We start from the raw sequence: 10,629 nt of genomic DNA on the forward strand, positions 1-10,629 counted from the left end.
GAATAAATAAGCCGTGGGTTGTTGGATGTATGTACGTCTTTGAGTCAGAACGAGAGGGAAAAGACGGAGCAAGAGACAGTAAAGAGAAAGGCAAAGTCCAGTTCAATTTCATTCATCCCTCATTGGGCTGATTACATGTAACAGCACTAACCAGAGGAGAAAAGAGAGAAGGATGGCAGCAGTGGTATCTGGTTAGCTGGTCCCGTCTAAAGAAGCTGACCCTGCTCCTTGTGTGGAGCGACCTTCTGTATTTGCCTGAGCTCTTAACTGTTTTGAATTCCTGAGTCTCACACATCGCTCCCGCTGAGGGACCCCAGACCTGGGTGGGCATCAAGGCCAGTGGCTTGGCTGGCGAGGTGGGCTGCTGGAAGCAAGGGATCGGGGGGGGCCTAATGGGGAGCCGGTGGGGGTGAGGTCGGCTTAAGGGGTCGTGGGGAAAAAGGGCAGATACGGGTCAGTGTTTGCCCAGCTGTCCCCTGGGCAGCTGAAAAAGAAGATAGAGATGATCTGGTTGGGGAACGTGGATGTGATGTGTTATTCAGGAGTCTTATTTTTTATTCAGTTTTATTGTTGCCAAAGATGGATAAGCACAGCCAGAGGTGGTTTAAACCCTGGGTATTGTTACTTTGTTTTTCTTAAAGCTACAGCAACGGATTTCTGTTAAAGCCATAAACACAACATGGACATATTACTTTGTAAGTTGATCTTATCATCGAACTTGTTAGCAAACAGTTTCTTAATGTTGGCATTCATTTGGAGTCATGTTTTTTGGCCACATGGTGATTATTGGCTGTTTCCTGAGCAGCTCCTATAAACACTATTTGACAGTGACTTTGACTTTTGGCTATTGGACAGACAGGATGCAGACGGATTGGAGCTTTTTGTTTTTGTTATTGCTGTTGAAAAACACCCCTTTCTTTGTCTGGAGATGGTTCTCAACAGAGCGGAAACCATGAATCACAACTGTGAAACCTAAACTGAGCTAAAAGATGCTACAACTCCCTCATATAAGGGACCTGCAACTCTTAGTGGGTCCAGTGCAAGTCACACAGTGGAGCATTCGGCAGCTGAAGAGCCTGATGTATTTCTCAGAAGTTGATGGAGACCAAAAACTGCCACTAACTTGAGATTACTGTGAATAAAAAGCTTACAGGACCTTTGAGTTTAGATTATTTTGTCATTTATGGTTAAAATTTATCTTCAGCTCAACCAACATTAAAATGCTGTAAGTTGATAATATGCAATGTTATGCCCCCAAGTGGCTCCAAGTCAATTAATGCAGATTTAAGATGAAACCTGTTCATTAATGTGTGCCTTATTTGAATTCTGTAATCTCTGGTACACCCTAAAAACTATACTCAGATTAACTGTTTGATTTGTTTCCAACAATTTATGGGTGTTTTCTTGTCTGAATTCACAGCCACTTGTAACCGAAAAAACCCAAAGAAGTCTGTATCTTATTGCTTGTCTCTTGGTTTAATATGTGGCTTGCGGAGTCCACTGCTGTGATCTTCCCGAACATCTGCAGTCACTATTATCCTGTCAAACCTGACCTCCATTATTCACCTGTCCTCTCTCTCTCTGTAAGAAGTCCCATGAGCTTTCATTTCTTCTGCTTCAGCTGATCCTGTGAAACAAGCATGCAACATTCAGATCCTTAATCCTTTACACAAATGCTACTGTATTTATTGGCTTTGTTGGACTTTTTGTTGTTTTGACTTGAAATTTGGTCTGTAGGTTAGAGGCAATTGAGCAAACGGCAAATGACTTTAAATTCCCTTTTTACTTCTATTTGTTTAGTACCTACCATTGATGCAGACAGGTGTGGTGTGTGACCTGACAGCTCTTTATAATCTGCTTTTGTCAAGGTTTAGAAACGGTTAGCCAGCGATAATGTTTCATGTTCACAAGATCTTTGATTGAAGCTTCATGACCAAAAGCATAACAATGCGCTTCCGAGCTTCCTTTTTTACTTAAAGCAGAATCGCATAAACATAAAACCTGGCCTGAGGGTTCATTTTAATCCTGTGGTTCACCAAGATTGGATCATGTGGAATGATTGCATTGCTCTCATATTGCGTCACCACCCGCAGGATGAAGGATAGTCATCCTAATGGATGGACCTGCTCCTGTGCTGAAACAGAGGGCCCATTTCCAAGCTCCATGTGATCAAAAGTCAGGTTAAGGGGCAGAAATGAGTGGATGGGTGATCACAGGTGGAGGTCTCTGTGGCTGCTGGTTTGTCTTATCAAATCAGTGTGCTGGTGTGGATGCGAGGTGAAGGTCGGGGTGGCTGCTGCTACCCCAACCCCCAATCCACCACCACCATCACCACCGTGCTCCTCTGGTCAATACCTTTCTTTACCATTGGCAGCTCACTCAATAACCATTACTCTAAACTGGACAAGAAGTGGGTGGAACCTGCTGGATCACTAATCGCACGATCAATGGGTGACCATAAAATACCAGTGAGCTCACCAGAGGGATCTATTAGTATAAAGAGTGCAACACTAACTGAATTACAGTATATAATGATATTAAGAGGGCAGAGTAAGATTACACCAGCAACAACACAACATTAACGGGCACCATTCAGATGTAGTTGAGAATCGTTTTTTTTTTTTTTTTTTTTGACCCCGTTCAAGTTTGAAATTGCATATTTGTGTAGAGGCTATTTCTCTGGCTCCATCTTAATGAGAATCATTGCACCTGACTGGCCTTTGTCCTATTATAGCAGCCATTACAGAGGCTTTCTTTTGTTGTCTCAGCCTAAAGGCGCAATGCCATTGGGCTGCATGCCTGCTAATGTATGGATGACGAAACACACACACACACACACACACACACACACACACACACACACACACACACACACACACACACACACACACACACACACACACACACACACACACACACACACACACACACACACACACACAAATTCCTCTCAATGCACAAGAAAGAAAAGCATTGCCACCTAATGGTCAGAGGCAGCCACTGCACCTCAAATTCTACCAAGTATACTTTTAATGTAATTATGTGCTTTTAGAACAAGCATATTCAAAGAAATAAGACAAAAGTTGAGTGGATACAATCAACAGGACCTAAAATATCTATTGCCAACATTCTGGTGTCAGACATAACAGGAAATGCCTTCAGGTAGAAATCCGTGTTGTGGCAGCAAACCATATTCCAGAGTATAATGAAGTCTCTTTGCTTTCTGACATAATCAATAAAGGATCCTAATCTTAAAGTAGGTGTGGTCTGAAGTCTCTCAGGCCGGAGTTTTAATTATAACCATGTCATATCTGCTGGGTTTTGTGGCAATTTTACACAGTCCAGTCCAGCAATACACAGTAATGAATTGTTGTTTCACAATAATTGTGCAAAGTAAATGAAATATTCCTTTGAAAAATGTTAAACTTACAGGCATTCCCTTTTCAAATAGCTCAAAAAACAATTATTTTTCTAATTGTTAGAGGTTTGCTGACATAAGTCATTTTCGGCTCACAATGTATTTCAGAAGCTATTTTATTGACACTTTAGCTTATTGTCTCAGACACCACAAGCATTATAAATAAAGTGGATTCCCATACTTGTAAATGCTGACAACACTTTTTATGCAACACCTTTCCTCCTACTTTCAAAATAAGTATTTTTGAATTTCAAGGAGTTAAATCATTCTTATGTCTTGTTGATCGGTTGATTCCAACATAGGATAAAGTAGTACATATATTTCTTTCTCTGTGAATGATTTTGTGACAAACAAACCCTGTGAACCTCCTTTTCTATATTCTGACAAATTCATCACATGTAAATTTCTATGTATTGGGTTTAATAAAACCAGAAGTAAACCTAACCGATATCTAAACCTGCAGTAACTGTTTTTTACTGCTAACATAAATAATCACCTTTTGATTCAATATGCCAAATGTTTTGCAAATGGTTGTTTGCTTAAATGCCCAGCTGTTGTGGAGCGATATAATCATACATTTAGAGATGTGTTTCTGGTCACCTGGTGAATGAGAGCATCAACTATTTTAGTCTCCACCAACTCCTGAGTGAAATGTCTGATCTGCTAAATAGTCTCAAACTACTCTGTCAAAAAAGACTAAATTAAAAAATGTGTGCATTTTGGAACTTTTGTGTTGTTGGCTGTGTCCTTTGGCTAAAACCAACACATGCACTTGACACATGCACAATGACCTAAAACTTACATAAAGCTGAGGGATGTTCCAGAAAATAGTGATATTTTAAAAATGGCTATGTAATGATGGGGAAGGGTTAATTCTGCAATAATGATCATTATTTTTCATAGATAGAGCAATAATAATAAGGAAGTAAAGGCATTCCAACATAGCACATCAAAGCCAAGTCTAAATAAACTTTGCGGTGGTGTGCCAAGGAATAATCTTTGCACACAGTCAAGACATATGATCCTTCAGATGGGGTATGTGCATGCATGTGTTCGTGTGTGTATATGTTGGTATGTATGGAACCCCAGAGGAAGTAGCATCCAGGTCACCGGGGCAGTGATTGACTGTCTTGCTGAGTATTGCTGATGAGGGTGCAGTTTCTTTACTAAGTCAATACAAACAGACCTGTATCTCACTGACTAGATGGACAGCGCACAAGAACACACACATGCTCCGGTGGCAACGACCATAAACCTTCGCAGGGCAATCAGTCATCTGGTGCTGCATATTGCTGTGTACTGTAAACCAAGTAGCAATAAGGCTGTCAGAGACACACGCTTTCTCTTCGCAGTGCATATGTCTTTGTCACAACATTTAATACCCCTCCAGCTCCCTCTTCTGCTTGTAGTTTGCGGTGTCTCACCAGGGCTTTGAGGGGATCAGTTTGGACGTATGTGTCCAGAAGCTCCTGCATCCAATCAATATCTGGAGATTTGTCAACACTTCCCCGAGAAGCTGCCTGGCATCCCCCACCCCCATTCTGCATCCGTTGACTTAACCCCTCTACCTGTAACCTGTAGACGCTTTCTTCAGAGCTGCACCATGAATCGATCGTGTGTTGTTATCGATTTGGTGCACATGTGGTTTGGAACAATGCCATACTGTTTGTTTTGGTGTGCCGCAACACTGATTTCTCGTTGAGCAGTGGATAAAATTTCAGTTTAGATTGAGGATGCACGGCGTTGTGATCTCATTAATTGAAGTGGATGTGAATGGAGCAGATGGTGAACTTTTTCATTCAGCATCATGTAAAGACATGCAATTTAAGGAGAAAAATGTGTATTTATTACCTTGACATCTGTCTGCTCTTGAGGGGAAGATGAGCTGTGCAACAGAAAAATACCTTTTTCTTTTTCTTGTTTTCTTTATGAAATACCACTTATAAGTAATTTCTACTTTGAAAGCATGTCTAATTAATTGTATTCATCCATTCCAGGTCAGTTTTTCCTTTTTTTGTTTTTTTTGTTCCCTCACTGCAGCTTTAAAATCCTCAAATTCCCCATTGCTGTAGATAAGCCACACATTGTTTTGTCAGCCTATCAAAGCTCTTCTTTGAAACTTGATGATTTTTAAATTAAATTCTCTGTGTTTGAGCTTCACAGCATGCAACCATGTCTTCTAGAAATTATGTTTATATACAACTAATGAGCAAGAGTAAATACATTTTGAAGGAAACATAACATGGTTATTTAACCATAATGAGGAAATATGGTTAAATAACAGCCATAGCAGCTAGATAGCTCAGTGACTAACACCATGACGTTGGCATGCGAGATCAGTGATTTATGTTGTTCATTAGCTATGTATGTAGCTTTGCTCAGAAGTAATGATGTTAAACATAACAGTAAGATGTTTACTGACAATGTATTTAATTAGTTTTCTAAAAACAGTATCGGATATTGCAGTATAGTATTTGTTCATAGCACGTAAGCATTATTATAAAGTTTCGTCTAACGTTTTGGCACTTGCAGCAATTGGTTATAGTGAGAAGAATCTTTATTATCGTTAGAATTATTCTCATCTTGGTACCAAACAGACTAAAACAAGGTTGCTGTTGTTTTTTTGTTAAATCAGACTTGGAAAAGCTCCTATAGAGTATTATATAGTGTTGTTTAATGTGAAGTAAAACTACATGGTTTTATTTGTTTAAACTTAAGGAAAATTCACACTTTAATGAGATGTTAACTGTTACATACTAAACATAATGTTCTTTGTCTTTTATAATTTTGTAGGACTTGCATGTCACTAGAAACCCAAAACAGTTCTTTTAGGCAAGAAGTTGTTGCAAACCTCTTTCTGCAAGCACCTTTGGCTGCTGAGCTACATGCTTTGCATCTGCGGTTTTTGACCTCAACAAACTCTCCAGAGTTTACTATTCTGTTATTTTTGCATTTTTTGCAAAATTATTATTCAGTGTTTTCCTGTTTTCTATTTGCTATCTCCACTCAAAAAAAAGTCAAACAGACTTGAAATCAAGGGAAATGACTGCAAGTAACTAAAACAATAAGTTTAAGTCACTGGAATTACACATTGAATAGAAAGATTTTTCATAAAAAGTTAAAAAAAAATCAATAAGCAGTCTTTCCCTTTGAGTTTTGAGTAGAAAAAAAGTTGCACAGAGTGCAGGTCAAGAGAAGGAGCAAGAAGATTTCATTAATTATGTCATTTTTCATGGTAGTATCTGGGAGCTCTTCTTCTTTCACCCTCACCATAACTGGTCGAGGCAGATGGCTGCCTTCCCTGAGCCTGGTTCTGCTGGAAGTTTCCTCCTGTTAAGGAGGAGATTTTTCTTCTCACTGTCACCAGAGGGAATGCTGAGAACGAATGGTCTGGCTTTCTTAGGTTTGTCTCTATCTTTTGTAAAGTCTTCACCTAAGTATTTGCAGTGCCTTGATTGCTGGTATATAAATGAAGCTAAATTGAAATGAATACAGTATGGACAGTTTACTTGTTTGTATTTGTCAGGATGTGAAGCAGAATCCTTCTCATCAGACTAAAGTTTGAACCTCTGTGCATGTGAATTTTGTATGTGTGTTCATACTGATCCTATAGAAGATCTTACTCATGGGTTTCTTTTGAGAAGGACCTGAACTCAATGAGACAAACAGTTTAAATAAAGGATGAAACAAATGAATAATACAATTTGAAGGGAAAGAAGCAGGAAATATAAATGGTTATATCTCAGTTTTTATACTCATGGTTGTCAGTGTTTTCAATCTGTCCAGTTTGGATGATCTGCTGCCTTTTCCCGCTGTCTTTTCCTAATACACTCTCCTCCTACAGCTCCCTGGTTTTCTTATTAGAAACATTAAAATCAGTATGTCACAAATAAAGGAAGCCTTTCTTTCCTCATGTACATATTCACCTCTCCTCTCTCTGTCACACAACTTTGTTTGGCAACACAGTCACAGTTCCTCTGTTGGCACCGAGGAAGTCAGCTGTTGTGAGTAATTAAATGTAGGCATATACAAACATTTATGCACAAATGCAATTAAGCGTACACTGCCTGTTTGTGCATGGTTGGCAGGGTTGATATGGGCAGTCAAAAGAGTGAAGTGAATTTCAATATTGAAAATATGAATATGTTGTGTTTGGAAAAAGTCGTCCCTCCCCTCACATCAGTCACAATCATGTTGAAGGTCCTCCACCTTTATTCAATCATCGTAACTATCTCCTATAATTTACACACACACACACACACACACACACACACACACACACACACACACACACACACACACACACACACACACACACACACACACACACACACACACACACACACAGAAGAATCTTGAATAATTCATCATGCATAATACTGGCACCAGTGTTCATATGGAGATGGAAAAGAAAGAAAATAGGAATTCAAAGCTTGCCAACTCTACTTGTTAATTCTTGACGTGCATAATTGCAGATGCTTCTGCAGCAAAGAACAAAGAGCAGCAGGTCTTGCATCCACATTCAAATACCCAAGGTAATTTTGTTTTTTTTCCCCCTAAAAATGGTTAATCACTTAAGTCATTTCTGCAGAAATCATGTAAAAGCAGACTGTACAGGTTTTTATACAGTTAGCATTTTGCAGTCACATAAATTAAAGATTCATTTATCTCTGGAAGGCTGCATTTCACAGTGTTTTCTTTGATCTCATCAGTTCAGTGTTTGTTCTTCCTTCTTGTGCTGCTCCTTGTTTCTCTCTCAGTTGCAGTTAAAGAAATGTGTAAACAGTTTTAGTGAGAACAAAAAGGGAGAATACAGTCGCACGTACCATTCACATGCTCTATGGAGGTGGGTTTGTTATCCACCGAGTTGGATCACGTCACTGTTCGTCAGACACCTACAATATCACACAGTCCTCCAGCCTCCCGGCTTTAATGTGAGAAATATGCTGATGTTTACCACCCCTGTAGTCTTTTTCAAATTTGCATTTCAATAGCCGAGGAGCCACATGTAGTTTCAGAAGAGATAATGCCTGTCAAGCACATGGCAATAATAGTGAACGAGGGAGGCTTCTGGAATTTCACTCAGGATGTGAATAGAGACACTTAACCACCAGAGTACATTCTACAGTTGGAGACACATCCAGGAATTGTCTGCCGCTGCTCAGTATGTATGAGTATTCATAATTACAAAGTCTTCAATTACTCGCTAATGCTTCACGGTTGGGTTGAACATTGACTTGAATATGCCTGAGGAATTAAACAAGCGTGCGTACGGGAGAGAGACAGGGAGGGCTTCACTGTCTTCATTCAGGCTGCTGTGATCTCCATTGTTCCATTCCTGCATCCTGAACACTTCCAGCATCTCTGGCAGCAAGGAATATGAGCGACAATGTCTACTTGGAATTATGTTTACATACAGCTCATGCGTTTCGGCTGATGTATTTTGAGGGAAACTTAAACGCTGCCAGTTTGACGCTGAATTGTTTTTCTACCTTTTTGTGCAAAGGAAAGTGGTGTTGGCAGCTCTAGCAACTCTGGCACGGCATTAAAACAGAACTACAGGTGCTTGTAGGTGGATTTTGTTACATTTTTACAGGTTGTTTTGAGTCTTTATGCTAAGCTTGTCTAACATGTGGCTAAATTTGCTTTATGTTTACTTATTCTTTTACATTTCCCAACATTATTCCCCCCATTTTTTTATTAATGTAATTCAGAAATCATAACATTTATTGTTGCTGTTGCGAATGAATGTAATTTATAGCAAACAAGGTTGCCATTTGAGGCCTCCAAAGGCAGAAATTGGGATTTATTTACACACTCTCCCGTGGTCACAGCTGTAATTGAAATTAAGTGCTTGTGAGAGCTGGAGCTGTGAAGGAGACACACACTGTTTGAAGAGCAGAGGAAGGCGTTGCAGTCAGGTTATTATTGTCTGTCGAAGGTCTGCTGAAGGTCATAACGTGGCTGAGCAACAGATCTTCCCTCCCTTCCCCCACCTCAGAGTAATGTCGTTCAGCCTCCTGCGTCCCCGCCGACTGACTCACTGTCCCCTCCTGACTTCCATCAAATCGCCGGGCTGCTGCCTGTGAACAGGACACCGCTCGGATCAATTCACCTCCTGCCCTTCATCCGAACCCCTGGGACACTAATCAAAGAAGAGGAGGAGCCCCATCATCAAGCACTGTACAGAATCTGGTGTATTTTATGAGGCGCTCAAGCCCCGAATGCCATTCATCAAATAACAACCATCGGAGAATTTAATTTGACTTCAAAGAATATGAAACACAAATATTGCTCTTTTAATGAGGTGTCAGGGATATTCTTCAATGTATGCTGCTGTAATAGCGCGCCTGGGATCAATTACACTGTCACTGTCACAGCCCATCATTCACTCATTTTTTTCAGTCACATCGAATTTGCACTAACTCTCACAGGGCCTCAGTATAAACGGCCATCAGTGTCATTTTACGGTCTCATTCTTTTCCAAATAAATTTTTCTGATGTCTAAAACTGATAAAACTTCTAGTCGCTCACATTAAATAGCCCTGGCTGTGTGTGGACAGTTTTAAAAAAAAAAAAGAACTCTTTATTCCACATGGTGTTTCAAGGCCAGCAAAGGTTACTCTATCAGTCCCTAAGGTAATAAAGGAAGATCTGAGAAACTGTGCCCTCTGACAATTGGAAATCCATCATGATTAATTGATCAGTACAGTCCAGGGAATATAACCTTGCCATAAAATCAATCGGCCCAGACCAGAGAAGGACAGGAATTGACCAATTAATTTTGGCCCCTCATCTGCTGAGTTTCAAAACCCACTCAAAATCAATTAGAAAAATGAAAACCCACCAAAAACAAAGGTAAAGATTAATTATGTTCTCAATTCCCTTAACCGTCTCTAACAACAGGTCGGTCAGGATGGTCTTTGAGTGACTGTGCCACTTGACTGCCTGACGCACCTGCGATGATGGAAGGATTTATCCATCCACACAGCTGGTAGGAATATGCTTCTAATGTTCCTCCTGAGAGGTGGATCTATCTGAGGTGCCCTGCTGATGGATGGACAGATGGCTTGAATAACTGGGGCAAAAAGATTGAAAAGATGGAGAAACAAAAGATGAGGAAAGAAAGAAAGGGCAAAGGAAAAGAAAAACGGAATGAATTTGCTGGTATATGCACACATTCAATTTGCCACTAAAAACAAGTGTTCCAA

This window comes from Acanthochromis polyacanthus, chromosome 2 (assembly GCF_021347895.1).
Source record: "Acanthochromis polyacanthus isolate Apoly-LR-REF ecotype Palm Island chromosome 2, KAUST_Apoly_ChrSc, whole genome shotgun sequence".
NCBI lineage: Eukaryota > Metazoa > Chordata > Actinopteri > Pomacentridae > Acanthochromis > Acanthochromis polyacanthus.